We start from the raw sequence: 15,055 nt of genomic DNA on the forward strand, positions 1-15,055 counted from the left end.
ACTGTGTGTGTTTAAACACCATATGCCTGCAATAAGGGACAATTTTTGGAAGGTTTTTAATATTAAAAAACATAACAAATAAGATGGTGCAGTGTGTTGCTGTTTGCTAACACTGTCAACAATGCATTTACACATACCTATATATGTCAGTGTCACTCTGACAATATTTGCTATTGCTGTCATCGCGTTAAAGAGCTTAAAATGGGTAGATGGAGAGAAAGGGCCAAAATTCCTTAACATTTTAAAAAGGAGAGAACGACAAGATATATAAAATCTGGGTCCTAGGAGACCTCAAAATCTCATATACAGAATTTCTGGGCAATTAGAGCACATTTGATATGTAGAATTGATTTGGCCATTTATTTGACGAATCAGACATGAAACAAATTTCAAGAATTCGCTCATCTCTAGTGGCATTGTCAAAGTGATCCTCTGAAACAAATTAAGTAACACTAAAAATGGCATTTAATATAACCAACAAGGCATCAACTGCAGTGCTAACTATTAAGAGCAACAACTTTTTTTTATTTTTTTGGCCAGCTTGAAACCAGTAGCAATCAATTTCCACTAGTAAAAAAAAGTTTTAAAAATTAAAAGTTTTATTCAAATTGTAAGAATCAGATTACTCATAATCCCAAAGTCAATAATTTAATCTAATGTATTTTGTACTATCAAGGTTTTGCTAAGTTCTATATAACTAAATAATATGCCATACTCAGAACATAGTGGCGACAAATGATTCTGGTCCCTTTATACATACTCAGATCACAGGCAAACCATAGAACGCCATTAAATAAGCTTTGCTATAGAAGCATGAGGACTTTACTGTGATTTGTTTGATGTCAGTTCACACGGCATCAAAAATAACCATCATTGCTATTAGCTTATCACTTAAAAGGTGTTCTGTAAAAGGCAAGTACACTACTTCAGAATTTGTCATGTCTCTGCCTTTTCTGCACCAGATGTAATATTTACCTATGGACTAATACGTTCATCTGAGAGATGTCTGTAAAATGTGCGTCATACACCTCATACACAGGTTATGATATATCCTTTTGAACTTTACCAACAAGGACATTATGATTAGTCTGAATGCACAGTAGAGGTTCACGGACTGTAGAGGGACCAACCTGCGACAATTAATACAATTAAGACATTGGGGGTATTTTATTAGGCAAGATGCACTAAATAACTGTCATACATGCCTTGTATAATGAAAGTGGATGTGGATCTATACAGGAGTTAATGATGCAGGTGAACCACCAGGCTACTAGTGCAGTACCAGGGGTGAACTGGCCAAAGACCATAGCTGCAGCCTGGCTACATAATGATCTGATGCTCTCAGCAGTAATTAATGCTTGGAGCATCAGGTACTTATAAACCTGGCCATTGGGCTCAGATGCCCTCCTTAACTCAACTGTATCACGGTCCTCAGGACGGTGATACAGTTGAATACTGTGATGAGGGCAGCAGTATTTTGTGCTGCACTGTGGTATTTGGTTCTACTGAAACAGTATTTTGTGCAACACTATGGCTTTCAGGCCCTCGTTACTTGTGTTGACCTGTCTTCTGTTCATTTGGACCCGCCTACAGCATGGGGCCACATTTAGGTTTTCTTCCAGGGCCACTTTAAGTTCCCAATCCACCTCTGTGCAGTGTCCTCGCGGACTACTGAAAAAGGGTTAAGTGTTACCAAAAAAAAGTTAGTTTAATGTGTGAGAGTGTTTCTGCAGACCAGGCCCAAGTCCAGAGAACATCTGTCTCTGAGATTACAGATGTCAAGGAAGGTCTAGAACCATCTAGGCCATGCAAGCATCAGACTTTAAGGTATTCGCTCTTTTATGGCATTAAGACTTTGCTGCTGTGGAAAGGATTTTTGCCTCTGGCACCTACGATTACAACGATGCCACACTTGTATAGTTTTTCGTGCATTTTAATACTGATACAATTAAAAACCTTGAAAAAATTATTTTTTTTCATCACCATATTCTTACCCCTATAACTTTTTTGTAGTTATGTGTATAGAGATATGTGATGGCTCATTTTTGCAGGGCGATCTGTACTTTTCAATTAGGGTAAAACTGATCAGTTATTTTCCGGTATTAAGCCCCTAGAACGGAACTCAATGCTGTAAAAGAATAACGCATAGCAACCAATGACGCCGTGCGCTCCTGCTCTCAGCAGGATGCCAGGCCGGGATACCACGGACCGCTCACGTCTGTGTTCCACGGTCGTGTGCATTCGGCTTAATCCTGTCAAAAAAGTGGTGGCCGGGAATTAAAAGGAGTAAAGACTCAGGTGCAATGTCGATGTTTTAGTTGCACTAATGGATATTTAGCATAACATTAAAAAAGCCAATTTCTCAACAGAGAGGCCAAATACCTATGGTAATCAGGACCACGTCCATTACAATGTACTGACAACAGAGGCGTAGCTAGGTGTTCCGCATGTGGGGAGGGGGGGGGGGGTAAGAAACATCTCAGTGGGCCCCCCAATGCCTGCTTACAATTGCAGAGGCACATCCTAAGGCTGGGTGTAAATACAGCACCTGAACCAAGCTCACAACACAAATACAGCACCAGAGCCAAGCTCACTACATAAATACAGCACCAGAACCAAAACCAAGTCCATAACACAAATACAGCACCAGAACCAAGCTCACTACATAAATACATCACCAAAACTAAGCTAATATCAAATACAGCACCAGAACCAAGCATACTGCATAAATACAGCACCAGAGCAAAGCTAATAACAAATTCAGCATCAAAACGAAGCTCACTGCATAAATATGGCACCAGAAAAAAGTTAATAACAAATACAGCACCAGAACCAAGCTAATATCAAATATAGCACCAGAACCAAGCATACTATGTAAATACAGCACCAGAACCAAGCATACTATGTAAATACAGCACCAGAACCAAGCATACTTTGTAAATACAGCACCTGAACCAAGCTAATATCAAATATAGCACCAGAACCAAGCATACTACATAAATACAGGGCCAGAACGAAGCTAATAACAAATACAGCATTGGAATGAAGCTCAGTCACTACATAAATATGGCACCAGAACCAAGCTAATATCAAATACAGCATCAGAACCAAGCTTTCAACATAAATACAGCCCTAAAATATACATCACTAGCTTAAAAAGTTCAATACAGATACCATTTGAATAGTCAGGTTAAGATATTGCCATATAAGTTATACACTGTGAAACTACAGCTCACAGTATAGCCCGAACAGTTGTAAAGAGTTGTTACAGAATTCTACCACATATTATCAGCTGTAGATCATACAAGCATCAGCGTCAGAATAAACATTTGCATTTAGCGCTTTACAGGTGACGTCTCCTCTTGAGTTTTCCATCCGCTTCAGACCAGCATGATGACTTCTCCCAGCCACGACTCCTTTCTGTAGATGTTGCTGAGAAGATGTCTTACGCTAGTTGCTTTACCAACACATCGCGCCCTATACAGGTGCATTTCCAAAAATTTGAATATCACCGAAAAGTTAATTTATTTCAGTAATTAAATTCAAAAAGTGAAAATCATATATTATATAGATTCATTACACACAGAGTGATCACCAGAGTGTTTATTTCTTTTAATGATGATGATTATGGCTTACAGCTAACGAAAAACCCAAAAGTCACTATAAAAGAAAATTTGAATATTGTAAAAAAAGTTCAATATTGTAGACCCATGAACAATGGACCAAATAAAGCATGCTTCCATGCTAAAACCATGGACCCACGGACCATGCTAAAACAGGGATGTGTGATTACACATATTAAAATAAATGGTTATGTGTGCTCTCCATGGAGAACATGTACAGCATATGTCAGGCCTTATTCACACGTGTGTTCTCCAAGGACAGCATACGTACCCATATCCGGATTTTGGCATGGTCCTTTGCGGATCAATCATGCCCATTATAGTCTATGGTTCCGTGAAAAACATGGACCCAACACGGATGTCATCTGTGTTTCATTTATGTTTCACAGACCATTTATAGGAGATGCTCTGGAAATTAATTTTCAGCTGTGCATTGTCAGTGGAAAACGGATGACATGGAGAGCAAGAAACGACACACAGACCAAACAATGATTCTTCGCGTAATTCTTCACAGACTAATCACTGACCATCTTATCACAGATTTCATCATGGACATGTGAATAAGGCCTTATTCACACATCAATGTTTTGGTCAGTGATTTCCATCAGTGATAGTAAGCCAAAACAAGTAGTGGAGGCTACACAGAGATAACGTATAAGGGAAAGATCTGCACCTGTTCTGTGTTTAGATCCACTCCTGGTTTTGGCTAAAAATAACCGATGGAAATCACTGACCAAACACTGACTGTGTGAATAAGGCCTAATTTTGCAAATCTGACATGTGACTTTATGTGGTAATAACTTTAGAATGTTTTTACTTATCCAAATGATTCTTTTACTGTTTTTTCGTGACACATTATACTTCATGCTATTGGTAAATTTGGATAGATATGTTTTACCTTTACTATAAAAACAAATCCAAAATGTACAGAGAATTTAGGAAAATGTGCAATTTTTTTAATTTGAATTTCCCTGCTTTTAAGACAGATAATGATACCACACAATATAGTTATTAACATTAACCATATGTCTACTTTATGTTGGAATCATTTTATAAATGTCATTTGATTTTTTTAGGACATTAGATGGATTAGAATTTTTAAAGTACCGTAAGCTTTCCAACTTTCAAGAAATTTCCAAAAATCAACTTTTAAGGATCAATTCAACTTTGGGTCAAAAGGTTTTTATTAACATTATGCATGTACTAAAGAAATTATATACCAAGTAGAGTAAATCTGGCAGTCACAGAAGCCAGAGAATAATGAAAGTACATTGATGCAGAAATTTATACTAAGGACAAGAAACAGACGACACAAGGGAAGAAAGACAAGAAGGATAATAGGGGGAGGAAAGGAACTAAATCAGGTGACAAATCCTAGCCAACCTCTTAAAAATAAAAATACTGCTAATAGTACCAGAACAGGGGCCTTAGACCTCCGGGATCGAGCCCTTTTCCACCCAGAGAGTACACACAGGAGAAGACCTGCATCTAGACCATGACAACCATCTTTTAATAAATGCATCTTGGGAATGTGTATCCCCAGCTCTGAGTTTCTCCATCCTCATCATCTGATTCAGATCCTCTTCCCAGCGTCGTTGGAAGGGAGCGGAATTAGACTTCCACCTCCGTGGAATGATTTGACGAGCCACCAGAACAAAAATCCCAACAGACCCCTCTGAACTCTTGAGAGCAGACTAGAGAACATAGATAAAAGTGCCATATCCGGAGTAAGGCCCAAGGACTCTCCGTTAAGCAAATTATATAGAGATATCACTTTTTGCCACAAAGGAGCAAGATCCAGGCATTGCCACCAAATGTGCAACATGGTACCCAGGGCTGACAAACCACCAACATAAAGGAGAGGTCTGGGGAAAGATACGCTGAAAGTAAACAGGTGCCATATACCACTGTGATAATATGCTGTAGTTATTTTGCTGTAACCTACAAGAGATAGCATTCTTATGGGTGAAGTCCAAAGCCTCAGACCACTCATCATCAGAAAAGGAGGAGTGCGCGTCTGATTCGTAGGCTTCCATAAAAGTAGACTTATTAGACTCACATGCCCTGTCCCTCAGCAATCCATAAATTAATGAGATCCCATGTAAAGGAGCAGAAGAGGAGCTTCTTAAATTGGGTTAGCGCAGACTGAAGAAGGGGCTGAGGGGAGAGAGCGCATATAAAACTATACAACTGGAAGTATCTGAGTCAAGTTCCCGGGGAAAAACTACCAATTCAATTTTGAAGTGACTTTGAGGGATGTACATAGTAGAAAGTACCATCCATAGAAGAACCCATTTTAGAAACTACATGTCACGGACGTACTCCCACTCCCTATCTGTATTATATATATGAGCTAACTATCTAATGTAATTGAATAAGGATACCGATGACTCAGCAAAGCACAGAGCACAGCAGTGACACTGCTCTTTCTCTCTCTCTCTCTCTCTCTCTCTCTCTCTCAGAACTGCAAAAAACAGCAGAAAATGGCTGCTGGGGAGTTTATTTAATACTGTAGTAAGGGGTAGGCAACTTTCCTATTGGTTGCTAGGGATGTTGCTAAGCTCAGATAAAGATATTGCAGCCTTCTCATTGGCCCAAAAAAATCTAGAATATTTGCGATTACGAAGATATAGCACTATATTCTACATCTTCGTAAATTCTCCAAGTGCCGGTATTCGCGATAAAAATCCACGATTACCGTATTTTTTGCCCCATAAGACACACTTTTTCTTCCCCCAAAATGGGGGAGAAATGCCCCTGCGTCTTATGGGGCGAATGCTTGCCGTTTTACATCGCAAGCTGCGATGTAGGAGCGAGCGGGGACTCGGGGAGGGACTGGGAGGAGGATCTGGGGGCTGGCAATAGCGGCGGGGCGGTGCAGTCAGTGTAGTATAGCCCCGCCCCTCCGCTCCGGTATACTAAAATAAGATGTCACATTCAAGTAATACTTATTAAACATGCCCCCTCAGTCCTATTACTACCTTACATCCTAATCGCTGCTGTAGAATTCAGGCCGGGCAGGCGGGCGGCAGCGTAACTCGTGTCACGTGCCTGCGCCGCCTACTTTATGAATGAAGCAGGCGGCGCAGGCAAGTGACGTCAGTGAGAGACGCGCCGGCCGCCCGGCCTGCCTGCCTGCATTCTACAGAAGCGATTAGGATGTAAGGTAGTAATAGGACTGAGGAGGCATGTTTAATCAGTATTAATTGAATATGACATCTTATTTTAGTATACTGGCGGCGGCGGCGGCGGCTGGGGGGGGGCGATCTGTGGATGCCACAGTTATGGGCTGGGGGGGTCTGTGGATGGCACTGTTATAGGCTGGGGGGGTCTGTGGATGGCACTGTTATGGGCTGGGGGGTCTGTGGATGGCACATATATAACAGTGCCACCCACAGATCCCCCCAGCCCATAACAGTGCCATCCACAGACCCCCCCAGCCCATAACAGTGCCACCCACAGACACCCCCCCTGTAACAGTGCCATCCACAGATCCCCCTGTAACAGTGCAAGCCACAGATGCTCCCCATAACAGTGTCCGTCATCCACAGATCCCCCCATAACAGTGTCCTTCATCCACAGATCCCCCCATAACAGTGTCCGTCATCCACAGATCCCCCCATAACAGTGTCCGTCATCCACAGATCCCCCCATAACAGTGTCCATCATCCACAGATCCCCCCATAACAGTGTCCATCATCCACAGATCCCCCATAACAGTGTCCGTCATCCACAGATCCCCCCATAACAGTGTCCGTCATCCACAGATCCCCCCAAACAGTGTCAGTCATCCACAGATCCCCCCCATAACAGTGTCCGTCATCCACAGATCCCCCCATAACAGTTTTCATCATCCACAGATCCCCCCCATAACAGTGTCCATCATCCACAGATCCCCCCATAACAGTGTCAGTCATCCACAGATCCCCCCATAACAGTGTCCGTCATCCACAGATCCCCCCATAACAGTGTCCGTCATCCACAGATCCCCCCATAACAGTGTCCGTCATCCACAGATCCCCCATAACAGTGTCCGTCATCCACAGATCCCCCCATAACAGTGTCCGTCATCCACAGATCCCCCCCATAACAGTGTCCGTCATCCACAGATCCCCCCCATAACAGTGTCCGTCATCCACAGATCCCCCCCATAACAGTGTCCGTCATCCACAGATCCCCCCCATAACAGTGTCCGTCATCCACAGATCCCCCCCATAACAGTGTCAGTCATCCACAGATCCCCAGTAATAGTGCCATCCACAGACCACCATTAGTTCCAAACCCATCAAACACTAACCTTTTGGTTAAAAATATTTTTTTTCTTATTTTCCTCCCCAAAAACCTAGGTGCGTCTTATGGGCCGGTGCGTCTTATAGGGCGAAAAATACGGTAGATTGTTTGCGATTAACACTAACCTTTGAGACTGGCAACATGTGGTTTAATTTGACATGTTTACCCTTAACTTCACGGTGTTGCCATTGTGGTCATTTATCTTTCCCTATTTATAGTTGTTTCTCCCACAATTCTGTGTGGTTTATAGCTCCAGTTGGACCTGTGGATAGCTGGTGTTTGGATCTCAGCTGAGTTCCTGGTGCTGCCATAGCTTCTTGGAAGTTAAGTGTTACCGTATATTTCCCTTTTGTATTTTATTTTGTCTTTTCTGTGTGTTGCATTTCCTTGTTGTCTTGTAATAGGCCTCAGGGAAACTCCCGTTTATCCTTCCTTTTGGAAAAACAGGTTGTCTCATTCCTGTCATTAGTACCAGGGTAGGTACTCCTGACCGTTGTGCACGTCTGATCTGCAACTACAGGAAACGTTTGGTTGAAGTTATTGCTGCCAAAGGAGGTTCAACCAGTTATTAAATCTAAGGGTTCACATACCTTTTTCACCTGCACTGTGAATGTTTACATGGTGTGTTCAATACAAGCATGGTAACATTTAATTCTTTGTATGTTATTAGTTTAAGCAGACTGTGATTGTCTATTGTTGTGACTTAGATGAAGATCAGATCACATTTTATGACCAATTTGTGCAGAAATCCATATCATTCCAAAGGGTTCACATATATTTTCTTGCAACTGTATGGTAGTAAACTGCTGTATGACCACACTGCATTGAATTAAGTGTTTGCAGGACTTTGTTTTACAGGATTTGGAGTTATTCACCTTCTGCTTATTATCCCTGGACTTGAAGGACTTAATGGACTTTAAGGTTTCAAAGGTTTCAGTATGAAAGGTCTTATAGGAGAGTCTATTGCGACTGGCTTACATGATTTATATGGATTTAGCTGCATGGGCTCTAAGATACTGATTTAATTAACTATTTATTAATTGTTAAAATCAGAGGAAAATAATACAGAGTTATAGAGAACTATGGCTAAACACTCTGGGAGCAAAAAGGGGAATGCTCTCCTGGGCTCAATACTTACAACTCCTTCCACTATTAAAAAGATTGAAAGATCCAGGGAGCAATTCATAAATACTATGGGAAAACAAACTCCAGTTACCCTTAGAGGAAGGACCCACATTTAGTGAGAGTAAAAGTCTATGATGATGAAATAGGGAATGCTTGTATGGTTTTAGATAGAGAACCATGGGATAAACCTAATATACAGGTGAATCTCTAAACGAACTCCGAGCTTGTAAGATATTTTTCTGGAAATTAAGCAAATGTAATGTTGCAATTAGTGATCTATCTTTGCAAGTGGGAAATATAAGAGAGAACCTAGGTTTACTGCGTGCAGACATGCAAAAGTATAAGACCAGGTTGGAAGATGTTGAAACTAGGGTATCCAATGTACAGTAGAAGATACTGTCAAGGACAAAGCAAGTGACTGGATGCAGTCAAAAGAAGGAAGAGGAAACTTCAGTACCTCAAGAGGAAAAGAGAACTGTCGGTGGCAGATATTAGTATTTACTTTTTAGCTTGCCAGTTTAAAATGTGTATCTGCTGGGAAAAACATAATTTTACAAAGCCTTCTTAGAATGATATGGTAAAAGTTTGATATAATGTGTAAAATCTTTCAGGTGTTAGAAACAGGTAACTTTCTCTTGTGGGGTACTGAAGAGATTCCAACATTGGTACTGATGAAGAACATTTTGTTGGACATTAGGAAACTCTGTAATATAACAGGGAGTATTGAATGTTAGAGATGGCCCTGTAGTTCGCCCGGCGGTTGTTTCGCGGCAAACTTTGACCCATGACACATCCATCAGGTGGGACAGGACAGCCAATTAATACATTTCAGCACATGGAAACACCCCCACCCTATAACAGAGCCCGATCTGGCAGCCATTTTACATTCTGTGTTTTGCCACTGTAGGGAGAGGTTGCATAAAAGTCCTTTTAAGGACTGGTATAGGTGTGCTATTGATAGGTGTGATATACTGAGGGGTGTGATATACTTATAATATACTTTCTAACATACAAAGTATATTATAGTGCATGTGTATTGTGCAGCAGTTGTGTGCAGTTCTGCTGCGATACCGCAGCTATATAGAGGGACAAGCGCTATTGGAATAACTAATTGCAACTGGTGTGATATACTTGTTGCCCCCCAAAAAAATGATTCAGGGGTGTGATATACATTAATATACTTTTTAACATAGAAAGTATATTATAGTGCATTTGTATTGTGCAGCAGTTGTACGCGGTTCTGCTGCGATACCGCAGGTATATAGAGGGACAAGCGTTATTGGTACAACTATTTGCAATGGGTATGATATACCTGTTGCCCCAAAAAAAAAAAATGATTAAGGGGTGCGATATACCTGCTTACACAAAATACTAATTAAGGAGTTTGATATACCTTCTTTCACAAAATACTGATTGAGGGGTGTGAATTACCTGCTTCCACCAAATATTGATTATGGGGTTCTATATACCTGTTTCCACAAAATACTGATTGAGGGGTGTGAGATACCTATTTCTACAAAATACAGATTAAGGGGTTCTATATACCTGCTTCCAAAAAATACTGAATGAGGGGTGCGATATACCTGCTTCCACCAAATATTGATTGAGGTCTGCGATACACCGGCTTCCACAAAATACTGATTGAGGGGTGTGATATACCTGCTTCCACCAAATATTGATTCAGGGGTTCTATATACCTGTCTCCACAAAATAATGATTATGGGGTGCGATATACCTGCTTCTACAAAATACTATTTAAGAGGTTCTATATACCTGCTTCCACAAAATACTGATTGAGGGGTGCAATATACCTGCTCCCACAAAATACTGATTAAGGGGTTTGATATACCTACTTCCACAAAATACAGATTGAGGGGTGCTATATAACTGCTTCCTCCAAATATTGATTCAGGTGTTCTATATACCTGTTTCCACAAAATACTGATTGAGGGGTGTGATATACCTGCTTCTACAAAATACTGATTAAGGAGTTCTATATGCCTGCTTCCACAAAATGCTGATTGAAGGGTGCGATATACCTGCTTCCACAAAATACTGATTGAGGGGTGCGATATACCTTCTTCCGCAAAATACTGATTAAGGGGTTTGATATACCTGCTTACACAAAAAACTGATTGAGGGGTGCGATATACTTGCTTCCGCAAAATACTGATTGAGGGGTTTGATATACCTGCTTCCACAAAATACTGATTGAGGGGTTTGAAATACCTGCTTCCACAAAATACCGATTGAGGGGTGCAATATACCTGCTTCCACCAAATATTGATTCAGGTGTTCTATATACATGTTTCCACAAAATACTGATTGAGGCGTGTGATATACCTGCTTCCACAAATACCGCTCTTCTCTAGGGCCTTTGGCACAGAGTCATTTTAAAAATGACAGGCAGAGGAAGAGGCAGGCTTTTCCGCAGGGGTGGTAGGAGTCGGGAAGGTGCACCAGGCCGGAGCGTAAATGGGAAGTTGGAGAAGGTGCGTGTGATTACATCAAAGGACGCACCAGAGTTGGTTGAGTGGCTCACTCAGCCTTCAACTTCTGCACCCTCCTCATCCTCTGTATCTGCACCCTCCTCACTCTCTGCTGTGTGCACCCTCAAAGACACCACCACCACCATGGCCCCTTCACTTGAATCAGAGGAATTATTTTCCCATCTGTTCCCAGACCTTACCGATGCGCAGCCATTCTTGGCATCAGATGAGGAAGAGGAGGTAGCAACGGCCGCCACCCAGTGGTCTGACAACAGTACCTAGATCAGCCCAAGGAGGGTGGTCCCCGCTGTTGCTGCTTACTCCGAGATCTCTAATGTCAGTGGTGGTTAAGGTGACAATGATGACATGTTGATGGACGTCATGTGGGTGTCACGGCCACGGTTATGGCCGTGACTCCTTGGGAGCCGCATACAGTTGCCCGCGGTTTGGATTGTTGTTTCAACCGCAGCTTGAGGCATGATGTTTTTTGCCTCAAGTGCGGTTGCCGCGGACAACAGTGATGTGTGCGGTTCCCTTGGAGTTGTGTGCGTGTGTGTATGCACTTTTGTATGTCTGGTGTGCGCTGTGTTTTATGTTTGGTGCGCACGGACATCTTCCTGTCACTGTGGCTGTCCGTGGCAACGTTTGGTATGATGTACATGTGGTGACAGTGTCCCGGCCTTCGGGCTGACTCCCAGGACGGCTGCCACCCATGTCATTGCCTGCGGCAACAGCCACAGTGTGATCTTAGTTTGGTCACTTCCCTTTAATGTGTGTTTCCCTTCTCTGGTGCTGGAAGGGTTAACTCCCTTCCCAGTGTGTGTGTGTCACTGGGTGTGTCCGACTGTGGGGTGTGGCTTCAGAGATGCTGCATTCTGCTCTTGCGGGCGCTGGCAGAGGACTTTCCACCCACAGCGAAACAGGTGCGGGTACCAATCCTACCGCGCCTGCAAGAAGAGTGCGGTTTGAAGATGTGTTTGTCACTTTGGATATGAGATAATTCTTGCAGCCAACCCATCGAGAGCCGCTCTCTGGATCAAGCCACAGGGAATGCCTAGACCGACAGGTGTCCGACTACATCGGGTTAACAGCCAATGTGGACGCTCTGAGAAGCAAGGAACCACTGGACTACTAGGTGTGCAGGCTTGACCTGTGGCCAGAGCTGGCACAATTTGCCATGGAACTCTTGGCTTGCCCCTCCTTGAGTGTCCTGTCCGAAAGGATGGTAAGCACAGCAGGTGGGATCGTGACCGATTAGCGCACTCGCCTAGCTCACGACAGTGTGGACTACCTCACATTTCTAAAAATGAATGAGGCATGGATCTCGGAGGAATTCAACACCTGTGACGACCACGTGTAATTGAATTTCCTCATGCCAGCCCACACATATCCACCACTACACAGAACAAAGAATGGTCCTTGTCTTATGTATATACAGCGGCATAAAAGGCCTTACTGTCCGGTAAATGCCTATTTTTTGGGGCCTCTACTCCATTGGCCTACAGTAAAGTGACCGTCTAATGTACCTCCAGACAAATAATCTTTAGTTCTTTTTTGTCAGGTGAATGCCAAATTTTTGGGGCCTGTACTGGCCTACAGTAAAATTGTTATACACTGACCGTCTAATATACCTCCAGCCACATAATCACTTGTTCTTTTCTCTCAGGTGAATGCCTAATTTTTGGGTCCTGTACTCCACTGGCCTACAGTAAAATTGTTATTCAGTGACCATCTAATATACCTCCAGCCACATAATCACTTGTTCTTTTCTGTCCAGTGAATGCATGATTTTTTTGGGCCTGTACTCCACTGGCCTACAGTAAAATTGTTATCCACTGACCGCCTAATATACCTCCAGCCACATAATCACTTGTTCTTTTCTGTCAGGTGAATGCAAATTTTTTGGGGCCTATACTCCACTGGCCTATAGTAAAATTGTTATTCAGTGACCGCTTAATTTACCTCCAGCCACATAATCACTTGTTCTTTTCTGTCAGGTGAATGCCTACTTTTTGGGGCCTGTACTGGTCTACAGTAAAATTGTTATCCACTGTCTGCCTAATATACCTCCAGCCATATAATCACTTGTTCTTTTCTGTCCGGTGAATGCCTAATGTTTGGGCATGTACTCCACTGGCCTGCAGTAAAATTGTTATCCACTGACCGTCTAGTACACCTCCAGCCACATAATCACTTGTTCTTTTCTGTCAGATAAATGCCTAATTTTTGGGGCTTGTACTCCACTAGCCTATAGTAAAAATTTTATTCAGTGACCGCCTAATTTATCTCCATCCACATAATCACTTGTTCTTTTCTGTCCGTTAAATGCCTAATGTTTGGGGCTTGTACTCCACTGGCCTGCAGTAAAATTGTTATCCACTGACCACCTAATATAACTCCAGCCACATAATTACTTGATCTTTTCTGTCCAGCGAATGCCTAATTCTCGGGGCCTGTACTCCCGTGGCTTAAAATAAAAAAATTCTAGGCTCCAGAAGGGCACATCTTTGAGAGTTTCCCTTTAAGATGCATAAAAATGGCCCCTGATTAAAATACATATTTTTTGTGTGAATTTTTGCCATTGATCCCCCTCTGGTCTGTCACTGTCCATATTGTGGGACTATTTGTGCACTTCTAGTAAGTATTTGGTGGCTGCAAATATGACCTGAAAGTTTTCCAGGTTCGCCTGCCATTATAGTGAATGGGGCCCGCCGCGAATGCGCGAACGTTCCGTCCGATGTTCGTCCATCACTATTGAATGTATACTTTTATGGAACAATAAGTACTTGAAAGAGCTTAATAGTATTGATAATAGTTTCAGGAAGAATCATAGGATTAACTTAATTCAAATCTTTTCAGAGAACGGATTCTTAGTTTTTAAGAGATGAATGCAAGGTATTTTCTTCCAGACAAGGCTCTAATTTATTATTTTCAATTACGACACTCCGATAAAAAAAGAACTCGTCTAGAGAGGGCCTGAACAGCTCCCAGATACACTGTCAAAGATATTGGAATAAAAAAATAAAAAAGGGACTATTTCATTTATAGATATCTGTTAAGGCAAAAGTTAGATAAATTCCTATTATATAAGGTGATTGAACCAATGTCACAACACTAATGGCACTAGATTCTATTAAATGCTAAAAAGATGTCATTAAATCCAGCACAAAGAATATCCTAACTCCTTATAGTTCATCATCTATGTTATTCCCCTATGAAACTGATTTACTATGGAATTGTAAGTTGATCCAGGAGTTTTGAATCGAGTAATGGATTACATTTCCAGAATATATAAGGTCAATATTGCACTTTGGTTACAAACTTATGTATTGGGTTACCTAAGAGACCATTTACAAAATGCAAGATCCTCTGTGGCGATGAGGAAATTGCTATTTTATGCTAGGTGGTGTATTCTCTCTTATTGGATTAAAAAAGAGGCTCCATCTGTTGCGATGTGGATCAGCTATGCCAACTGTTCCATCTAATGTGAGAAAATGGCTCCTATGAAAGGACAAAGGTTGCATAAGT

The sequence above is a fragment of the Bufo gargarizans genome, chromosome 2, assembly GCF_014858855.1.
Source record: "Bufo gargarizans isolate SCDJY-AF-19 chromosome 2, ASM1485885v1, whole genome shotgun sequence".
Classification (NCBI taxonomy): Eukaryota; Metazoa; Chordata; class Amphibia; order Anura; family Bufonidae; genus Bufo; species Bufo gargarizans.